At 37.7% G+C, this 21,415-nt stretch overlaps 1 pseudogene across 1 annotated transcript; it reads right to left on the bottom strand.

Annotated features, from left to right (window-relative positions):
- Positions 1-16,237: 16,237 nt before the first annotated feature.
- LOC149248500 (transcription factor MYB106 pseudogene) lies at positions 16,238-17,064 on the bottom strand (annotated as a pseudogene). Its single transcript, XR_016265037.1, has 3 exons — positions 16,713-17,064; positions 16,475-16,611; positions 16,238-16,315 (listed from the first exon to the last, which is right to left on the bottom strand). The product of XR_016265037.1 is annotated as a transcription factor MYB106 pseudogene (transcript).
- Between the last annotated feature and the right edge of the window lie 4,351 nt (positions 17,065-21,415).

Genomic DNA, 21,415 nt, shown 5'->3' with positions numbered 1-21,415 from the left:
GAAGCGATACCTGATTTAAGGAGAATAAGCCTGCCTGCTGGATTAAGCCACATTGTACCCCATTGCTACACTTTCCTCTTAATCTTTTCAAGGATTCCATTCCAGGTTTCGGCCTTCAAAGGCCCCAAGCTCACAGGCATACCTAAATAGGAGAAGTGGGTCCATTCCAGGTTGCATGTGACTCTGAATATGCTTGCAATGCTGTGTATAACATGATTTGCAGTGTTCCATCCATAGATGCAGCTTTTGAGCTTATTGACCTTGCCTCCGGAATACTCCATGAATTGGTCCAGGAGTTTCTTGAATCGCCTTGCTATTGTGGTAGATGCTCCCCCAATTAGCAAGATGTCATCAGCAAATTGAGAATGGTTAATGTTTTCTGCTCCATTCCAAAATTTGACGCTAGTTATGAGCCCCACTCTACGATTTTAATCTAAAGCTTGACTGAAGGATTCAGCCATGAGGATGAACAGGTAAGGAGATAGGGGGCAGCCCTGTCTTAGCCCCCGAGAGGATTGGAAAGCTTCACAAGGCCTCCCGTTGATCAGGGGCGATATCCAGGGCCCAGAAATGCAGGCTGGAATCATGTTGATGAATGATGGCTCGAAGCCCATTCTGATTAAAACAGCAAAAAGGAAGGAATGTCTTACTCTGTCAAAGGCATTTGCTAGATCCAGTTTTAAGACAAATCCTTTTTCTTTCCTAGATAAGCTTGAGTGAATGGCTTCTTGGACAAGAAGGATGGAGTCGGTGATATGCCTGTTGGGAAGGAAGCCTCCTTGATTTTCAGAAATCAAGGAGGGAAGAAGAGGTTTGAGCCTGGTTGCTAGGATTTTGGATATAATTTTATAGGATGAGTTACATAAGGAAATGGGTCAGAATCTAGAAAAGGAGGAGGGGCGGTTTTCCTTGGGTATGAGAGCAAGATAATTGGAGTTAGTGAATCCTCCTAACTTTCCTTTTTTCAGCACCCAATGGATCATCTTTATCAGGTCCTTTTTTATCATTGTCCAATACTCCCTAAAGAAGCAAATGGGGAATCCATTCGGTCCTAGAGCCTTGTCGGGATGCAAGCTCCAAATTGTTGCCTTGACCTCCTCTTCCTCTATTTCTTTGCTGAGCTTGTTGTTCATCTCTTGAGTAACCCCTTTGGGCAGATGCTAGAGCAAATCAGAATAATCTGCTTCCTCTTTATTTTCAGTTAGTAGGTCCCTGTAATTTTTAGTGGCAGCTTTCTTTATAGTTTCCTGAGTGCTGTACCGATTTCCTTCATTATCTGTGATTATGCTTACAGTATTCCTGAGCTTTCTAACAGTAGCTTGTTTGTGGAAGTATGTTGTATTTTTATCTCCTGCTTGAAGCCAAAGTTGCCTAGATTTTAGGCGCCATTTTATCTCTTCCTCCCTGTTAATTTGGCTTAGCTATGCATATAAGTTGCCTTCGTGATCTTTGTTTTGCTGAGATAGTCCTTGTTCTTCTATTTTTTGGTGAACATCTTCTAGCTCTCTTTTGACTTTCTTTTTGTTCTCTTTTGGTTCCTGATAGCTATCCCTAGCCCAATCTTTTAGTGTCTGCTTGACTCTTTTTAGCTTTGATTCCCAAATAAAGCTTGGTGAGCCTTCGACATGCTGGCTCCATGTCGTTTGGACCACTTCTCTAGCTGCTGACATCCGGTTCCAAAGAGGGCTGTATTTAAAGGGGATGGGACCAAGAGGGCAGTGATTTTGCAGAGTCAACGTAATGGGGTAATGATCAGAGGCCGATGTGTTGAGAATATTAGCGTATCCTGCTGAGAAAGAAGAGAGGAAAGCTATATTAATTAGAAATCTGTCTAATCATTCCATTATGTTACCAACACCAATCCTTCGATTGCTCCAGGTGTATCTGCGATTTTTGGGAATAACATCAACTAAATCATGCTCCTGGATGATGGTTTCTAGCCGGCCTCTGGAAGGATCTGGTGCGAAAGTTCCTCCTCTTTTTCATTGGCGTGAAGGATCAGATTGAAATCTCCTGCAACTATGAGATTGTTGTTTTGTTCCCCTTCTATGCTTACCTTCAGATCGTCCCAGCAGATTTCTTTTTCTCTGTAGTGGTTGGGAGCATAAACGTTGTAAATGGTTACTGTTTGACTGCCTGTTCTGCTGTCGAGAGTGGTTTTGATCCAGTTCTGATGAATGTTTGTAGAGCTGAAAACCCATTTGTTGTTGTCCCATATGGTTACAATGCCTCTGGAAGCTCCTTTGGCTTCACTGATGCTTCCAAAAACTGTCTCTGCTGGCTTATAATTTTTTTCATCTCGTGCTGATCTTGTTTTGTGTCCTGTATTAGCATGATTTCTGGTTTTTCATTGTGAATTAGTTCTCTGAGGGTGGCTAGCTTGGAGGGGTGCCCTAAACCCCTACTGTTCTGAGAAAGAATTTTCATCATGGGACATTGGGCGTGCGGAGAGGTGCTCGCCTCTCTTGGTCTTTACTGCTTGTCTCTTTTTCTTGATGCCCAAGAATGAAAGATTCTATTGGGGTTTGTGTGCCCATAGCTATATCTTTTTGGGCGCTCTCATCCCTCTGTTGCCTGGCTGATTTTCTGCTCGGTCCTTGTTTTTTCAAAACATCACTAGCTGCTCCATGTTCCTTGGAAGAACTTCTGGTAATTCTGGATGAAAGAGGATCAGGAGGGGCCTGAGAGGTGATGGAAGGACGTTGCTGAGAGATTGGGGGTTCAAAGGAAGGGTTGTCGGGGGCAGATTCTACCGCAGAGAGGATAGAGAAGGGATTGGTAGAGGGAGGAAGGGGCGGTTCGGGGTGTTGTAGATCTGAGGATAAAGGGGAAGAGGAGGAAGGGCGCGGATTGGAGGGTCCAGGGATTTCAGGATCCAAAGAAGGCTTGGAGGGGGGGTTGGTTTCTTCTTTTTGACAATTTCCCAGTGGCCATCCCGCTCTTCATTGTCTACATTAACAACTTTTGTGCATCTATTAGCGAAATGTCTGTATTTGTGACATACCTTGCATTTAAAAGGAATCTGTTCGTAGTCCAGCTGCTGGATATGGCTCCAATCGTCCACTTTCAGCTTTATCGCTTCCGGCAATCCTCGACCTAGATCCACTTCAACACAGATCCTTGCACATGCTTGCATGTTGTCCTTGGGCTCACTGCGATCGATGTACTTGCCAACAACATTCCCTATGGCCTTAACCGAATCATCCCCCCAGCAGTGTAGAGGAAGGTGAGGTAGGCGAACCCAGACTGGAACAGCACTTGGGATGTCCAGTTCCGAGTCGAAATCTGGGGTCCATTTGTTGAGATAAAGTCCCCTTGAGTCCATGAAGTATGGCCCGTTCCTGAATATCAGATCTTTGTCCTCCTTTGATTCAAAATGAAATGTATAATACCCTTTGCCACAAAATCTGATGGATATTTTTCCTTGGATCTTGTCTGACCAGTTTCGCTCGACCCATATTTAAACTGTTCTGGGCGATGGCCAAAGCCCTGTAAATTGCCCTATTAATCCTTTTTCGGCAAGGGAAAGTGCTGCCATACGGGGAATAGTTGGTGGTAGTTGAACTTCCTGCAGCACATCAAGTTTCCTGACAAATTTCGTGGTTACAGGTATGGGTTGTTGCGGGGGAAGGGACTTCACCAGTTCAGAGAACGCTTTTTGCGGATCAAGATCCTCATGGGACGGATCCGAAGGGCCCATGGCTGGGCCAAGGCCCAGGCCGAAGCAGATCTGAGCTCAGAGGTCACGCGGTTCAGGCAGACGCGCGCAGCGCAGCAGCAGCTCTCTATCTCAATCAGTTATTAAGACATAAAGATTATTAAAATATATTTCTAATCTTTTCATAATACTAAATGAAATTTAAAATTGGTTTTCAAAATTCAAACACGTTATGCCAGAACAGAAGTCATACATCTATAATATCAACCTACCCCTACATTTATATGAAAACTAAAGGGTCCAGAACAGAAGTCATGCATCTATAATATCAACCTGCCCCTATCTTTATAGGAAAACTAAAGGGGTTGCTTCGTGGTTATTATAAGGAATTGCCCGAGGTATGGTTTGCCCTCACACTAATGCCTCTTTCCAATAGAGGTATAGGTCGCATGAAGCGAAGCGTGCTTGCATGAGCATTTTTGGACGAAACTAGCATGTAGAAATGTGACAGTTTGCAAACATTTTTACCGTAACGTATATAATGTTTATTAGTCCCTGCCCAAAGGGCCTTGCAGGGACTATAGCAATTGGTTTTACCGATAAGCATTAGTCCGACACTCAAATCAATGATTGTTTTTCTATTTTAACAAAAGTTTGTTTATATTAATGAAATATTCTTTTTTAACCAATGAGCGAAATCAAATATTTTTTTTAACCAATCAAAGGATTCATCGTCTTATTTGGCCTCATATCGAGGCCAAAGCAATTTAAAAGCAATTTAAATGAACCATTTTTCATTTTGAAACTTAAACTAATGAGTAAAGACGTCATATAAATGTTCATATGGATTACTGGTGGTTTAATGTTAACATTAATTCATAGACATTAAATATTAGTAACATGTATCTCAGAGTTTCAATAAGATTGAGACATTATATTTTTTTATTTTAAATATGTATTTTTGACGTGTCTAGAGAACTACTGTCGTGTCAAAATTGTGGTTTGCATGAGAACCATACTTGACAATTGTTGTTTTCATGAGAACCCGATCTGGCAGGGAACACTGCTACACAACAATATTTCTGAAATTTCTGATTTGGCGATATTTCTAATTTGGCTCTTGGTTCAAATAGTCACAATTGCTTCAATGTTTGCTACACAATATTTATGTTTATTCACTCTTGTTCATTCACTATTTTTGGATGGAATAGTGGCAATTGCTTCAATTACACTCGCAATTGCAGCAATGTTTTCTGGTGGTGAGAACTTATGTTTTCTGGTGGCGACCACTTAAGAGCATGTTTTTTGGTGGCAAACACTTAAGAGCATGCAGGAATGATAGTTTAGCAACAACAACTTCTTCTGTTGAGCCTGCAGGAATGATAGTTTAGCAACAACAGCTTCTGTCACTGAGCCTGCAGGAGCAAAAACTTCTTCTGCTCTAATTAAAGGGCTTCAACTGGGCTTCAACTTGGCTTTTGGGTAAATTATCTTGACAACGTCTTCTTCTAATTCTTCTACTCTAATTAAAGGGTTTTGATAGCTCTGGCTTCAACTTTTGCTTACTCTAATTAAAGGGTTTTGGGTTTTGACAACTTTGGCTTCAACTTCTTGACAGAAAAAATTAGAAAATTTTCCTATTTCTATACTAACTCTACTGGAATAACTAGAAAAAATTAGAAATCTATACTAACTCTACTGGAAAAACTCTACGGGAATTTGTTTACCTAAAACAATGCTCACCTGTACACCTAGGTTGGCTTGCAAGGAGATACACATCAGACACAGAGGAAGGTGCCTGGTATCTTAATACATGCACCGCCTACCTATCAATTCTGCTTTTGGTTATCTTTGTTCCTTTTTTATTTGCTTTGTAGACAGATTTTGAAGTAGTGGATTGAATGTTTCATGATACAGGAAACACTGGAGGCCTTCATTATAATCATGAATTTCACCTAGCTGTTGTATTTGCTTTTATTAGATGCGATTCTTGTGAGCAGCAGATAATGTTGATGGATTGGCATCATTTACCCAGGCGTCAAGATGCTTCAACGTACTCATAAAGGCAAAGCCGCATTCCAAACTCGTATCACCTGAAAAACAGTACAGGAAGTGGGGCAAGCCACCTCTGAATGTGCTCCGTGACGAAACACTTTCATTTCGTTTGGATAAAGGAAGGATGACAAACAATATAGGAAGTGGGTTAGGCCACCTCTGAATGTGCTCTGTGATGAAACGATTTCATTTTGTTTGGATAAAGGAAAAATGGCGAGCTTGCTCAGTTCCTGCCCTTATTTTGCCTCTGTTGTTGGTGGTGCAACTATTTCGACTGGTTCAATTGGATCAACTCTATTGTTGGTGGTACAGCGATTTCAACTGGTTTGACTGAATCAACTTGGTAAGTTGGTGAAAGGTTATAAGCTCGCTCCAACCCTACCTTTCTTTACCATTACCGCATACGCCACCATTTGCTCTTAAAACTCCCATATATGAAAGCGTGGTACAACCAACTGGGATTGCTAGGTGGTATGGTTGGACTTGGTAGCAAGGCCATATCTCATTAGCGAGGTTGTTTCAATTGAATCTCTTGTCTTTCATTAGCGAGGTTGTTTCAATTGAATCTCTTGACACATATTGAAGATTTAGTGTGGAGGGGGGATACGTGGGCTACATGCAAGATTTAGTGTGGAGGGGGGATACGTGGGCGGCATGCAAGCTGCACGTGCCCACCGCAAGCTTTATATTTTCTATATTTAACTTTATGTTTCTTTATTTAACCACCTGCAAGTTTTAATTTTCTATTTGTTATTTATTTAATTTTTTATTTTTTATTAATTTCTCTATCCAACAAGATGATAGACAAAGGAGTTTCCTAGGGACAAGAACCCCAAATGGCATTATCATGATATTTTAGTCATTAAAATGTAGCAATGCAGCATAGTCTTGGTGGTGTGACGGTCAGGATCCATCAATAGGTCTACCTCTACTTGCATTTTTTTTATTCTTTCTTGTAGCTCTTCAACTAGTCGTTCTCTTTGCTTGACTAGATTCACCCAGTTTTGGGTTGCGGTGTAGATATCCTTATACTGCTCAGCCACAACCAATATTTTTTCCTTCATCGATGTTATTGAATGGGTGGTGTCTTGCAGTGAGTCCATCACCATGGAGGTTCTATTCTGTTCATATGTATTTTCTGTCGCTAGTGTCTCTTACAACTGCTACTTTTCCTTTGGTTTGGTTTGGTCTTTCCTTTATTATCATGAAAAAGGGTGCTTATATAAGGTCTGATTGTGCATTTGGCTTGATACGGGACCCATGTTGGGGCTGGTTTTTGGTCCAGGGATCCGTGTTTTTCCGTCTATTTTTATTTCTTCCGAATGGCTATGTAAATTCTTTTGTAATGATTGAATGAAAGCTCCCCCTGTGATCCTGTTCATTGGTGGATGCTAGGCTTGTTCATTGCCCATTCATCGGGGAGGCATAGTGCTTACTCTAGCATAGGGCAACAACATTCATATTTTGTTCGATTGGCTATTCTTTGTCTAGGGATGATCTCGAACCATTGGCCATGGGTTAGGTTTTATATACGTGCTTTGTAACCATTGAACTACGCATGTATTATATATGTAATATGTATTTATGGGCTTTGGACTCCCTTTTCCACTCTAAACCCAGGATCAAAACTACTCGCTTTGTATATGCATATGGCTATAGATATCGATCTCTAACCGAATGAAGGTAAGCTGAAACAAGTTGGGATGCTAGGCAAAATGCTGGTAGCCCTTAGGTTACTTATTTAGATGGCCTCCATGCTTAGTCAATTCCTAAGTATATTTCCAGCGAAATTATTAGTCAATTCTTTGGCAGCCCCCCTTAACTAAATAAGTTGAGTCAATTCCTTTTCCTTGAACTAGTAAGAACGAATGATTTATTGAGGGGAATATATTTAGTTAATGATTCTATTGGTAAGGATAGAAGGCAGAAAGATAAGATGGGTTGGTGCAGTAAGGTAGCCTACTGTCTAGAGCCCGAATAGCTAAGGCTACATGGTTGTCCTCGAGCACGAATCAAGTGACTTGTTGAAACGGTGCTCCTGGAACCAGGTCAATATATGGCTCTAGATCTCGATCTCAAACTGCTACTGATGAAACTACTGCTGTAACCACCCATGCTACGTTTGCAACTGGGTTTCGATCTTTCTCTAGTGGTTTTTTCTCTTTACCCAGATTTGGATTTCGATCTACTTCCACCATGGTTTATTGCTTTGTTGCTCCCCCCGCCTTTGCTTTTGCCTCTGCAGAGTCAACTGATAATGGATCTGGAACGAGCTACGACCCTGTAACTGGTTAAGATTGTAGCTATCAATCTCGATCTCTAACTGCGTAACGAAATACCTTCGCTTCTTACTCTAATGCCTTTGCTTCTACTGATGGTCGGTAGCGGTAAGCGATTTCTATTTCTAGTTTGAGGGGTCTACGGTTTAGGGCTCTGGTTCTTCCATAGAGGGAAGAGGATGCCCCCGGCAAGGCTCAACTGCAGCTAAATAACTAGATGTTCTAGGGCTAGACTAGGAACTTCATAAAGTGCTTAGTCTAGGTACAAGAAAGTCAAGCTATAGAAGGTAGCAGAATGGCATGGCATGAGGTGAACCTTATTAGCCTCGATCACAAAACATCCCTGAGCATTCCATTTTCACCCCGTCTTTTCCAGAGTGAGCCAAAGAACCAGTTGGCATAGATGGGGACAGTGCTAGCGAAGGCAGAGGCAACCTCCGACCTTATGCAACGGTGAATATATAACTGCCAACTACCTTGCACTTGTTTCTATAACCCCTGGATAATAATACTCTCCCAGTCTTGCTCTTCCACTAGCTTTAGCTCTACCTGGTCCTGGTCCTAGCCCAGGTTCTCCCTTAGTAGAAGTGCACAGAAGACCATGAATCTGCTATTTGTTGCTCTTACAGGTGCAGGCTTAACATGAGCTGACTTGGCTGTAGCTGGGATTTATGGTGGCGTCGTTTCCTTGCGTGCTTGTCAGGGCTTCAGACAGAGCTTAATTGGTCCCTTACTTTCAATAGCCCATTGTCAAAGCAGTTCTATTACTACTGGAATGCTACTGGAAGGTACGCTAGGAAAACTGCTGGCTTTCTCAGGAAAGGATGTGGGTCTTGTTTATGCATGCTTTGATGCTGTTGAAACTCTTACCTCGCCTGCTTTAGAAAGCTTTGTTTATGCCTATGCGGGATCTACTAGTGTGAAAGCGCTTAGGCAACTCAATCCACTGTTTCTGAATCTAGAAATGGTTCTTAATTAACAGGCTCCGAGTTATCCAATTGGATATGGAACATAGAGCGCTGATGGCTCTCGAACTACTTTGGGTGTTGCTTGTTAAGACTTAGTAGAAACTCAATTCACAGAATAATATACTGCCCCCACCTCTGCCTCTTATGCAGTCTCTCCCTTTACATTTGCCTATACCCTTGCTGCATCTCAGTGGTAAATGGTCACTTATACAGACTTTGATGCTTATGGACAAACTGGATCACCCACTCGGTCATCGACTGGATCAACAAAATAATATACTAATGGCGGTTCTACTGCTTAAGCAACAAAATATACAAGCTCTGATACTCCCAAATTTGTCTGAGAATTTATCTAATCTTCATAATATCAATCTGCGCTACTGTAAAAGTTTGGAGGTGCTTCCAAATTCCATAGAGAATTTAAGGAATCTCCGAGAGATCAATTTGACGTGCTATAAAAGTTTGAAAGTTCTTCCAATTCTGGCACATTAACAGGTGCAAAGTAAACTTAAACAACAACAAATGGGACTGAAACTACTACGACTGACACATTCACTTAAATTGGATAAACTAGATTCGCTGATGGTGAATCTGGAACTTTATCCTAAAAGTGTTTACTAAGCACGGCAGGGACTTGTTGCTTGCAACTCCCCTTATTTCAATATAGAGATCAATGATGTTATGGTTGTTAATCTGTTTATTCTTCATTCATGGTTTCTATGGTGATGTCATTATTTCTAACCATAAGATTAGAGGATTACAGTGAATATCATTTATGTATTTGGGAGAAGAGCTTAATGTCTATGTAAAGACGCTTCACAACCATTTAATTGGGAAGCTTCAGATATAGTTATTAATCTTGTCTTCAAAGAAGAAAAGATTTGTGAAATAATATAAGAGTTTGAAATACTTCTATAACTGATCTGTACTATCCTTTTTTCCTTCTGCAGTTATCTTCACCTCTGTCTCATTGCAGCCAGCGTTCATAAATCCACACAATTTGTTATACAGAATTAAAAAACAAAAAGAGTGGAAGAATTAAGTCTAAGCGTAGTCGACCCTGCTAGATTTGGAAAGCAAGGTATTAACGTGGGGGACCTGTGGAGATGTGCCCAGAAATTATCCGAAGGTTATGATTTGTTCATAATATAGTATTTGATGTCAGAACCGTAAATTCAATGACTTACTTATCCTTGATTTGAAATTGTTTGTTTATCTTGCTTTATTTAAAATGGCACTTTTAAGTTTACAACATCGTTTGAAACAATTAAGTTTTGGGGATTGTACTCATTTCAAATCCCATTTTTAATAATACAGCGGTTACATGTCCTTGATTTGAAGTGATTTGTTGAGTCACTTTTTAGTTTACAATATTGGCTGAAACAATGTTTTTGTGATAGGGATAGTATTGAGTTTAAATTTTATTTTCAATAAATGTTAGAGTGTTTTTATTTCAATTTAAAGTGGATAAATATTGGTTGATTTCTTTTTTTTAATTCATGGGCTAGATTGATTTTCAAGGGAATGCACTAAGCATATACTTAGTCTGAATGCTTATCAAGGGCTGTAGTTTGTTAGGTTGCATTGACTTTTAATAAAATTCAAAAATTAGATTAGTGGCAAGTGGCTTTCCCCACCCACCAATTTCCTAAGGATTTTAACTTATTCCAATTTTAATGAATTCTTCCATAATAAGTTTCTCATTACTAGTTATAATATTCATTTATATATAAGCAAATTTTATTTAGCAAAATAGTCCATTTCTTTTCATAAATTTAAAATATTATATTTGTACCAAGTGGCTCCAGTCCACCAATTTCCTAAGGATTTGACATTATTTCAATTCTAACAAGTTCCTCCATGATAAGTTTCTCATTATTATTTATAACATTAATTTATATATAAGTAAATTTTACTTAGTAAAATGGTCAATTTTACAATAAAATATATAATTTAGTTTTTATTCTGAAGCTAAAATTAACCCAGTCATTTTATACATAATTAATCACTTAAATGTGTACATTCATAAAATAGGAATATTTTTTCTATTACAATATTTTTTTATTATATTTATAAAATCTTCCACTCAATCCACTACATTATATTTTTAATGTGATTTATATATTTTAATTTTACCAACCCACAAAAACTAATGCCAGTTTGGCATACGTTTTCATTCTTTTAAACCCGTACAAAAAAGTTACATGCAAATTGTTGATAGTATCAACAAAGTAGAATTGATCATTACTATACATGACCAGATTTCTTTGCAAACCTGGGAACTTCGACCTCACGTAACAAAACTACCTTGTGCCTCTGTCGTTCGTTGATGCATAGATCCTTACTCTGGTATGTCACTCACTGATTATTATAAGGCGTGTCTGTTTATCGAATGCCATGACGTGAAATATGATTTCTTGTTTCAAGTTCACTTTATGTCAAAACCAGAGTATTCGAAAAATTAAACAAATCCACATCCGAAAACCAAATCATTTGTATTAAAGTAGAGGCATGTTGTTGTTTACATCTGCATTTTAGTAAGAGAAATCTCGGGATTTATTGTTAATCTTAACAAGACGATCTGTTTTGTTTGTATTTACATGGAACTTCCCCGGAAATCACTAAAGTGGACGTATCCGAAAGAAACGTGCGTTGATTACGATTTTCCTGAGATATAGTCATGCTACTATATTGGTTTAGCCAAATTTGCGAAGTTAATTATATTTTATGATTGAAATCATTAAAATATTTTGGGCAAATAAAATTTCAAACATTTCGTTGTGGAGGTTTAATGATGAAAGTTACATCAAGCGTTCACTTATCGTAGAATAATTATTAATGCATATTCCAAGTCTCTATTATTTGGAATAGTGATTTACTTTTGATGCAAGAGCATCCAGAATTAGCCAGCAATGTGATGAAATGGTCACATGTTGTGGCTAATGCAAGTTGGAAGAAAAATTGGTTATTCAAATTGTATTAATTTTAAATTATAAAAGTAGTTAATTTGTCACCTAATTCTAAACAGAATTGGGAATAAATGGCAAATGATCCTCCCTGCGTGGGGATCAATCCAAGTAGTCTAGTTTGTTTAGATTAGGATAGGATTTCGTTTCTAAATGTATAGTCTATTCCTTCATATGTGGAAGGAAACTTTTAGGTATGACATATATGCAATTTCCTTTGTTTCTGAAGGGAGATGCGGAAGGAAAGAGAGAGAGGGAAGAGATCCGAGAGCTTTGTAAACCTACGGGGAGCCTAGGAGGAGAAAGCTGCTAACTAGAATAATCAGGCCAAAGAGGGCAGAGAACTTCAAATATAGTTTTGTATTTATGTTTATAGAGAATTGATGATTGGAGTGTGGAACTGTGTAATTGATGCACTTTTTGAGATAGAGGACTTTACCTGTGTGATTAAGCCGAAGGGCGAAGCTCTGTTATTTGTTTATTGTGAATAATCAGTGTTGCATGCGTAATCACATAATTGGGCCGTGGAGACCTTAAAATGCTTGTTTTTATATATTTTAGGATAATATTGATGCCGGCCTATGGTTTTTCATGTTTTTTAATGGAGATCTGGTGTTAAAGGATTATTGGGCGAGAGCATTCCATCGTTCTGGCTTCGTAGGTGGAAAAGCCCAAATATACTAAGTATCGGGCTCAAAACGCTTTTAAACATAGAATTCGGACTTCAAATCCTTTAAACGGAGGTTTTGAGTCATATCGGATCCAGGTGCTTAGATCGCATCGGCATTTTGGAGCAGGGTATGTCAAAGGCTTAGACCCCAAACCTTTGGGATTACATTGCCTTCGGCGTATGATAAGTGCGCTGATGGGAAAAGGTAAAAATCATTGTTTGTGCTTCATGTATTCATATATTCCGGCATGTATGGCCCGCGATGGTTTGCGATAGCGATATTGCATTAATACAATGGTATAGGGGTGATGTGTGAACCCGATAGGGTTATGCACGCAGTTGTAATGTTTTTAAAGTCCGGATAAACGCTTCAAGCAGAGTTTTCAGGCAATTCCGCATATTTTAATATATATAACCAAAGAAAGGCATGGTCCTGGGGTTTTAAAGGTATACAAATATCCCAATATATAAGGGGCATGGAGGTATAAAACTTAATAAGGGGCTATTAAGGGGAATTTAAGTCCCGACAAGGTAGATTGGTTGTGCAGCCGTAGGGTTGCACCAACTTTGCTTCAGTAAATGCCCATTTCATAAATCTATATTTTCTATTGTTATTTGCCTTCGATGTGTCGTGTTAGGGTTTGAACTATTTTTTTTCAGAGGGAAAATCAACATATGGCCGAGGCCAGCAGATTTTTACAACATATGGCCGAAGCCAGCAGATTTTTACAGCATATGGCCGAAGCCAGCAGATTTTTACAGCATATGGCCGAAGCCAGCAGATTTTTACAGCATATGGCTGAACTATAAACTTCATAATTTTTATAAAACACATTTTATCAAATAATCTCTAATTTCATAGTTCACTTTTACTATAAAACACATGCTTTATCACATAATCTATAACGTATAACTTCATAGTTCAATGTTATTATATATCAACATTGTAGATATATTTTGATTATATATATATATAGATTTAAATATATATTATAATTTACTTAAACATATGATTGATATAAATATAATAATCATAAACTTGTTTGTTTGCAAAATAATATAAAGAAGTATATAACTTCAAACCCAACAAAAAAAACAAATGAATTTGTTTCACTACCTTATTTATTATTTATTATGAATATGAATGCATCAAAATAAATACGCCCCTATAATTGTCTAAGATTCTAAAACGAATTCAAATCAAAACAAGGGCGGCTGCGACGCAGCGAGTCCCTGCATCAAGTTGACTTAGCATCTCAAGGCATCGTTAACAGTGTGAAGACATGCAGGCAAGCGGCCAGGCAAGCAACTCTAGCTCTCAAACTCAAAAAGAGAGGCTGCAATTTTCCAGTTTTGTCTTAGAACAAAGAGAAATTTTCTTAATTTGCACGTTAAACTCCCTGCGAATGCAAAAAATAGCAAAAACTCTTGCTTGCAGAAACGAAGGGAACGGTTCACCTTCATCTGCCATCTCCAGCAACTTCTTGAGCAATGATACCAACGGACATCTCCAGCAGCAACTTCTTGAATCAGTGACGTTATATATTGAAAGTAATGACTGTGAGGGCTCTAAATCTTCATTAAGGATCCAGTGTGTATGCTTTATTTACTATTTTAAAATTTGTATTATTAATGTATACAGGAAAACCCCGGGACTAGTTTTACAGCGTAGTTTATGTTCTAGGCGAGTCTGGATTGAGAGCAATTCATGCAAAAAAAAGATGGTAGTCCTGTCTGTTATATTACAGGCATCACCGATTTTGGGGACTGTACAGTCTGTTGTTGTGATTACCAAGCTACTTAATGCGCCACCGCCACCGCCACCCTCTGTCACATGATCAGAAAACGTTAAACTCCCCAAACCACATAGAGCACCAGTAAACCATATCTAGTTATGCTATTATGGCATTACATACGTATTTGCGCTTCAAACCCTTCATATTAAAAAAGAAACTGATGCATAAGAGAATGCGTATGAACATCTATGTACACTGAACACTGAAAATTTGTGATATTCAATAATGCAGGCAGCCAATTATTGCAATTGCATTTCTAACAAGATTTAGAAAGCCTGCACATGGAAGATTTCCTGTGAAAAATGTTCTTCAGAATAAAATAACTCTATGGCATGAATTCCCAACGACGATGTGGAAACAAGCTATTTGTGAAGTTTTAAAACAGTAATCCATATCTGTGAAATATATACAAGAAACCAAAACATTGAGATAAACCATGATTAGCCCAGTTGAAAGCGGAAGCTTTTTCTCAAAGAGTCCTCTCGTATTCAGAAATACTGGCAGATGCGCATTATTAGACAACCACGAGTCTACGAAAGACCTGTTATGGATACCTTGTATCATTTGTATATGTGTGGATACCTGAGGTGGGAAAAGAGATGGATGGCAGGTTGGTGAGAATTGAACTACATTTCAGCATCCCTCCAACAGCCAATAGGCCCTCGACAAACCCAGCAGCCTATCCCAGTAGCCTTGTCCATGTGATGGTTCATGTTTATGCTTATGGATTTATTTTTGTAAGTTGTAACTGATTATATATATGACTAGATATATCAATAACCTAACTAGGCTTGTTTGTATTTACGAGTTTGGTTCTGGTTCCGTTTTCTCTATGAAATATCATAGATCGATGAGACTTCTGATAATCTTTCATGCAATCTCTTATGTCTAGTTTGGATAAGGCACTTCTTGAATCGAGCCACATCACGCAAGGCAAGAGACGCCACGTCACAAAAGGAGGTCCCACCGTCCTGTGGGAGTGTCAAAGCAATAAGGCACCCACATGATTGTTTTTTCATGATGAACACAGCCACGTATCGCTCATGCAGAAGCATTTCATTCTTGTGAAGATGATGAGAAAATATGGTTTAGCCTCGACGCAGATTTTAAGCTTCGGGCTATCAATTTTATTTGTCAGCGTTCATGGACTTCCGTGGTAGAATCTACCGTGCTGGTGTATTGCATTTTCACGAGAGAGATTTGGCTTGAAGTTTGGTAGTATTTGTATCTGATGCTTCAGTACCAGAAGGGATGGAGGATTTACTTAGAAAGCGAGTAGCCAGACAAGGATTTTATTGCCTTCGCAAAGTCCACGAGTGACCCATTTCAGTTCATGGCGCTGACTCTGTGTAACAGAAGAGTGGGTGCTATCAATAGCCTTCGTGAGTTGAATACCACCGCCAATAAGAAATTACTTCGATGATTACTTGTAAGATATTTTGTATTCTAGATGAATTGTAAAAGAGATTTTGGCTAGAATGCATTTAACCAGGCTGTGGAAATGGATGCAGTCATATCCACACAAGATTTTGACAGGGAGAAGATCCAAAATGCATACAATCAGACAGACCTCTGGTTTGGCCGGATTTCCCAAACGGGACGAAAGCAAATACGATGCTTTTGGCGCTAGACATAGTTCTACCAGTATCTCCGCTGGACAGGTATTTGGGGCTGGAATGAACAGTTGGTTACAAGAATTATATGGGTTTTCAGGTATGGCAGTTGGGAGAGATTTACTGAAGAAAAAAAAACCATGTGGTGGCCGTGATTGGGGATGGAGCCATGACAGCAGGACAAGCTTACGAGGCTATGAATAATTCGCAAGTTTCGCTGCCAACTGCCACACTAGACGGAGCTGCGCCGCCCGTAGGAGCACTTACCAGGGCTCTCACAAAGCTCCAGTCCAGCAAAAAACTTCGCAAACTCAGAGAAGCCACCAAGGTAACATTTTACATATATTTGTCCTGAAAACAAGTGGAATTTTGGTTAGATTATCTGGGTTTATTGAATTTATTTTGATCTTAAATGTTAAGAATATTTTGGAATCAGATAGTTATAATTAAGGTTATTTATTCCACCTACCTCATGTATGTCTGATTGTGCAGCGTGCAGCTGGATAATGGTCTGCTCTTCTTGCAGGCTGAATTTTCCTGTCTTGATGTCCGGTCTGAGATAATTCGTCCACCGCAAGCTGCAGCTTTTTCCACACCGTTGCAGACCTGCAATACAACAAAATAAAGCCCCACGAGCAAATTTGTGAAACATCCTTCTGTTACAGGGAATTGAACGCTAACACAGATCTATGCACAGAAGTCGTTACCTGCATTGACTGGAACGGATCTCCAGTTGCCAAGGCCGTGTTGCTCGATGTATGCCAGCAGCTTCTTGTCTTCTTCGGGAGTCCAGGGCCCTCTCTTCACTCCAGCTTTGTCGCAGCACGGTGCACGGCCCATGCTTCAAATTTAAAGAACTGAAAGAACAAAAAGAAGTTTCACAGTCCCGGAGCCTGGCAGAGGCGAATGAGCAATGGAGTGGTGCGTGCATAGAATAAATAAGCGGCGACATCAAACTACACAGCTGCTGTCCATGTAGCACGCACAGCCCCTGCATGCACGGACACCTGCACACCTGCAGCACCAACACCCGTTAACATCAAAGCTCAGCATACCTTGCAACCAAAACAAAGCACCCGTTACCCATTAGCATATCCTGCAAACGAATTAATGTTAACATTAATACCAAACCGTGACGGTTAACGATAATGAACAGGTCGCAAATTTCCGAAATAGCCTAAGTTTTGGCCTCTCCCGCCTCGGGAAGAGGCCAAATAAGATGGCAGTCCTTCGGCATCCTGGCGGGGAGGGCAGACAGCCTTGAAACTTTGATCTAACCTTGATATAACCGCCGTATAACAGAGAAGCAAAGGGGTGAAGTAATGCTAAGTAGGGGTCATATCGATTACTATAGTCCCTGCCGGATGCCAGATGGCAGGGACTAATAAATACACCCTTATAACTATCTAAGATTCTAAAACAATCTCAATTACTTAACAATTAGAATTTTAACAACTTACTAATAAGTGTTTTCTATTACTCTTGCTTAATGGGAAATGACTTTTGTATAATTTCTAACTTGTTTTTATACATTACGATTTTTTTTTGGTAAGTTTGGTTAATATGGTAACAACATTATTATTTGTACTATAGTAAATCAAATCAATTTATTGTAATTGAATTTTTTATCGGTTGATTTTTAATGATTTTGGCTTTTCATTATAAATTAGATTGTTTATCAATTTTATTGAGCTTTGATTATAATATTTAATAGATCTAGAAACATGTTGCTTTTCTCTAATGATAATTAACTTCATTTCAGGATCAAAAAACAACTAATTATTTCTTGCTACTCCAAGACACAATTCTAGATCATGTATTTGATGCATATACCATGGTGTATTTTCTATGATCTAAATCTCTTTCCCAATCAAAATATGAATCAGTTATCAACTCAACACTCAAATGATTAGTACATTCATTATCAAAGTATATTGTGGTTAAATAGTTTAAACTTCTCACCAAATATACATACAAAATACCATTTACTTGTTTTGTATTATCATTATTGCAAAACTTAATATTATATTCTAGTGCATTAGATATTAGATGACATTATATTACACCTTCTTATTAGTTTCTTTATACATTTATTGACTAATTAAAGTTTTACCATTTCCTCTCCAAATATCAATCCCTAAACAATAATAAATCTAATCAAACTTATTCCTTTGGAATTCTTATGATAAGTGTCTTTTAATTTCATCAATCAATTTAATAGCACTTCTTATCAATCCCTAAACAATAATAAATCTAATCAAACTTATTCCTTTGGAATTCTTATGATAAGTGTCTTTTAATTTCATCAATCAATTTAATAGCACTTCTTATCATGAATAATCATCAACATATAATGAAATCAAAAAAATACTCTCATTTCCATTTTTTATTTAAAAATTTGGATCTCTTACTTTTGATGAAACTTTTCTAAAAGAAGAAAGTGTCAATTTTGATGTACCATGACTTGAGTGTTTTTTAAGATGATGTAATGCTTTCTTTAAGCAAGGAACAAGATGTTTTTTTCGTGCTTTACAAAACCTTTTGGTCAAAGTAGATACACTTTTTTTAATTTCGTTCAAAATGTTGACTTAATTTGGAGCTAATCTAATTTTCAATTATACTTAGCAGCTAATGCATGCACATATCTATAATTTGCACCTTTTTTTTAGTCACTTTTTGCAAACAATACAAGTTCAAATTTGTCTATACTATCATCAATTTTCAATTATACTTAGCAGCTAATGCATGCATGTCTCTATAATTTGCACCTTTTTTTTAGTCACTTTTTGCAAACAATACAGGTTCAAATTTGTCTATACTACCATCAATTTTCAACTATACTTAGCAGCTAACGCATGCATGTCTCTATACTTTGCAACTTTTTTTTAGTCACTTTTTGCGAACAATACAGGTTCAAATTTGTCTATACTACCATCAACATTGAACATAGATTTGAGCAAACATACTGAACCTACAATAATTTTATTTCCAAGCAAGTCCTTAAGTTCCCAAGTTTCATTTTTCATTATTAAATCATATTCCTCTTTCATAGAATTCATCCATTCATTGTTAGAAATTAAATATCAGAGGAATGAAATTAAAATATTAGAAACACAAAAAGTATAAAACAATAGAGACAGATATACCTGGTTCACCCAGTTTCTGCTACATCCAAGGAGAAATAGTTAGTCTTTCCTTTTATATTATCTAGTAAACTAAAGTGATATAACGTACAACACATCCTCTATAGTTTCCTTTTCACTCTCACATTGTCTCCCTTTCTTTTGTCACAAAATATTACATAGCTGCAATGCAATTCCCTCATATAAACCAAGGGTTTCCTTCTAGGGAAAATATATAAATTAATATAACATCTACCACCAGATCTTCTACCTAAACAATGACCTTGATTGACTATGAAATTACAATGTTTTATATGGAAATTTTTCTCTAAATTTTCTTTTGGCGGCACTACCCTTGGACCCCCCTGGTAGCACTAGTGTGGGGAAGCCCCCCACACCCCCTTGTCAGGGACTAGGATCCAAACAGAGTTGAAACAAGGCTTCTGAATCAGGAAGATAATCAAGCTCCATACCCAATATTCTTTTCAATTGTTAACATGATGAAAGGTCAAAAATTATTTTACACTCATAAGTTGAATCATCATATCATCATAGGATATTATTTATACCAAATAATTGTTTAAATTTTCTCTTTTTGTCTTCATAATGCATCATTTCTTTGCTAAGTTTCTCTACTTTTTCTCGGTCTACTTAAACTACTTGTATATTTAATGCCACTTTGGTCTTTAACACATCTCGTTAAACTTTAATTTATTCTACTTTTACACTTTCAATTCCTTCTTTAGGAAGGTTTCAAACATCTTGATTATCTTTATTTTGATCCTCATTTCCATACTCACGGAATATACCTTATTTCCTTCCAAAAATATTATGAGTAATGGGATTATACACTTGGTGGTGTTGATGGTCAACAAAATAACAAAAAAAAAAATTATACATTTGATTGATTTTGCATAAGTTTCCTTCTATCTTCCTTTCGAATGTGATAAAATTATTTCTTCAATAAAAATCTCCTATAATTAGCAATTGGTTTATAAATATAAAATATTTCATAACGATTTCTATGGTCTAATAATTTGACTAGATTTTTATTTTTAAGATTAATAATAGTAATTTCTACTTTAGACCCAAAATTCTTGGGAGTATATTTACATGTTATCATTATTAGAGCACATTCAACGAATGTTATACTTCTCCTCTAACCGCATCATTTTATTGAGTTGCATTGTTTCAAAATCCCATTGTCTCTACAATTTCCATGAAATATTTTGATGTGTATTCTCCTCCTATCATTTATGAGTATTGATATGTTCTCTTATATGTTTTTTACCCATGTTTTAAAATATTTGAAATATTCAAATGTAAATAGTGTTTTTTATTATAAATGAAGATAAGAAAATAAATAGGTCCACCAAGTGGTTTAGCTTGTATTGTCTCACACACTAATTATGGACAAATTCAAGAATATCTCTTTCCCTTTCATATGTACTTTTAGGAAATTAAATTTGATGTTTCTTTCCTAGTGTACAAGCATCATGTTTAGTATTTCTAGTTTTAGAATTTGGAAGAAACTTCACCATTTCATTCTTTTAATGTAAAATTGGATATTTACAATTTTAATTATCATATCTTATTTGTCATAGTTCCTTTTTAGTTTTTGATGAAATTCTTAAGATCTTTAGAAATAACATCGAGTTAGTAAAGGCCTCTAGTTTTTATTCCTTCTACCACATTGTTGTAATGATCACGTATGCCTTTCACATGAAAACCTAACTTCACAAATTCAATTTTTTAAGGCTTGATCTATAATGTCTAGCTGTTGATGAGCTACTTAATGATATTTATAAATAACATCAAATTTGTAAAGACCTCAATTTTTACGCTGTAAGGTGTTTCCCTTTGAAATGAATTGCCCCAGCCGCCGCCATGTCCTATTGTTGACCGTGGATTTGTGGTGTTAGATGATTGAATGAAGTGTGATCGTTGATCCAACACTGATCCAAAACTGAACGGTTAATGAGGAAGCGGGACGGACGCACCGCCAGCGAGCCATTCATTTCGCAGCAATGCGTGATATGTGTGGGCTCACGAATAAGCGCTGAAGGACCAGTTTGCATGTACAGCTCTTCAACTAAGCGCACACTCATTTGGAGGCCTGAACTTCACTTGTGGAGGACTGCTGGGCATTTGGTGCTGCAAATCTTGTTGTGATCAGTGAAGATCAACTCTCTTTTCAGATCTGTTTACATTCTCGCTTGAAGTGTTCAAAGAAATCCAATGTAAATGGGATTTGATCTACCCCGTGTATTCTTGTTACCAATTTTACA

Source organism: Pinus tabuliformis, chromosome 7 (genome assembly GCF_031772625.1).
Source record: "Pinus tabuliformis cultivar Carrire ecotype Pingquan chromosome 7, CPIR1, whole genome shotgun sequence".
NCBI classification, from domain to species: domain Eukaryota; kingdom Viridiplantae; phylum Streptophyta; class Pinopsida; order Pinales; family Pinaceae; genus Pinus; species Pinus tabuliformis.
Note: the sequence above shows the minus strand (reverse complement) of the source record. Positions and strands in the feature narration are given on the sequence as shown.